Source organism: Perognathus longimembris, chromosome 5 (assembly GCF_023159225.1).
Source record: "Perognathus longimembris pacificus isolate PPM17 chromosome 5, ASM2315922v1, whole genome shotgun sequence".
NCBI classification, from domain to species: Eukaryota; Metazoa; Chordata; class Mammalia; order Rodentia; family Heteromyidae; genus Perognathus; species Perognathus longimembris.
Genome location: NC_063165.1, coordinates 44,111,274 through 44,113,000, shown reverse-complemented (window position 1 = coordinate 44,113,000; position 1,727 = coordinate 44,111,274). Strand labels below are relative to the sequence as shown.

Below are 1,727 nucleotides of genomic sequence, written 5' to 3'. Positions count from 1 at the left end.
GCAAGTCCTCTCTGTGTCTGCCTCAAGCAGCAACACGGGCACAGGGCAGCTGGCAGATTTTATATATATATATTTTTTTTTCTTTCCTCTTTTTTTCCTACAGGCAAGTGAATAAGAAAATGCAGAGTATTGATTTAGCCTCACAACAAATTCATAGAGCAGTAGAAGGTAAAAATAAGTCTTTCCTATCTTCAGATTTCTTTTCTCTATAATGGGAAGAATTTCAACCTTCTGTTCAGTTAGCGTTGGACAATGGATATTAAGTAAATGTCTATTCTTCAAATGTGGTCCTATTTTTTTTGCTTTTATTTCCTTTTAGTCTTCCTCTTACTCTTCCTCTATAGCCCTTTACCTTTCTCCTAGTCAATGGAGCTATTTTATCATACTTTGGTTTCCATTATATTGATTTCTATACTTAAATCATTCTATTCTGAAGTTCCTTCACTTTAGCACAATATTCCTTTGGCCACCTTCTCTGATCAAGCCTTTTTTTTTTTCTATTTTATGAATTTAAATGATCTTTACTTATTGCCAACCTGAATGGGTGTCAATATCTTTATCACTTCACATTCTCAAATAAATCAAACACATACTGAACAATGAATTCTGGATTGCAAAGAGGATCTTTGTTTCTGCACCTGTCTGTAAGGCTTTGTTACAAATTAAACACACACACACACACACACACACACACACACACACAGGTGCTACTCAAGTTTTCATCTTTTTCTTCTTCTTATCCCCCACCCCCCGCCCTATTTGGCCAGTCCTGGGGCTTGCACTTGGGCCTGAGAACCTTCCCTGGCTTCCTTTTGCTCAAGGTTAGCACTCTTTCACTTGAGCCGCAGTGGCACCTCTGGCTTTTTCTGTTTATGTGGTACTGAGGAATGGGAACCAGGGCTTCATGCATGCTAGGCAAGCACTTAACCACTAAGCCACATTCCTAGCCCCTCAAGTTTTTTTCTTAAATCTATAACAGAAACTGCTTTTGCTAAAAAGCACTGACTCCTTCTATAGGCCTGTGAGTTAACCGAAAAAGAAAGAGAGAAAGCAGTGAGGGAGAGAGGTAAGCAAGGAAGGTAGGATCCTCTTGTCAACCTCTATTTTGTCTCCTTTACTCTCAGTCTCTCCACTGCAATGACCTTGGGTTTCAAAAATGAAAAGATGGATCCATAACATCTTTATAATTTTAGGGCATATAAACTACACCCTAAGGAAAAGAACAGAAGAGCCTTGCTGGATAATTTCCCAAATGAGGATAATTCCCTGGAATGATGGGACTGCACCCTGGAGCAGCAGTAATCATTTCATGGGAATCATTTTGTTCCCTTTCAAGTGATGACAGCAATGACTTTCCCAGAAACCCTCATAAGAACCAAAACTGAGATAATGATCAACCAAACTACATTCTGACCAGGAAATCTTAAGGATGCAAACTTTGCACTCCCTGACCCAGTTTTTTCGTTACATCTAAAGTGCCTGCCATCTAGACACAGATGGAAGTGCTTCCTTTGCCTCTTCTACCTTATGTGCTTGGTGTGCAATCAACCTCCTTTATTTGCCCTTCACAATTACTTGTGAATTACTCGAAATAATGAGCCAGGAGACAGATTTACATCTTGAACCCAGAGTTAGGTATCTGTCTCAGTAGCCCAGTGACAAACCTAGTAGGGTTCAACTGCCCAATACCATAATGTCTAGTCACATGTTCCTCTTGAGCACCTGAA

The 1,727-nt window shown here is 39.8% G+C and overlaps 1 non-coding gene across 1 annotated transcript; it reads right to left on the bottom strand.

The window, feature by feature from the left end:
- Nucleotides 1-561: 561 nt before the first annotated feature.
- On the bottom strand, nucleotides 562-687 carry LOC125352105. Its single transcript, XR_007211110.1, has one exon. It is a non-coding gene; the product is annotated as a small nucleolar RNA SNORA40 (small nucleolar RNA).
- Nucleotides 688-1,727: the final 1,040 nt, after the last annotated feature.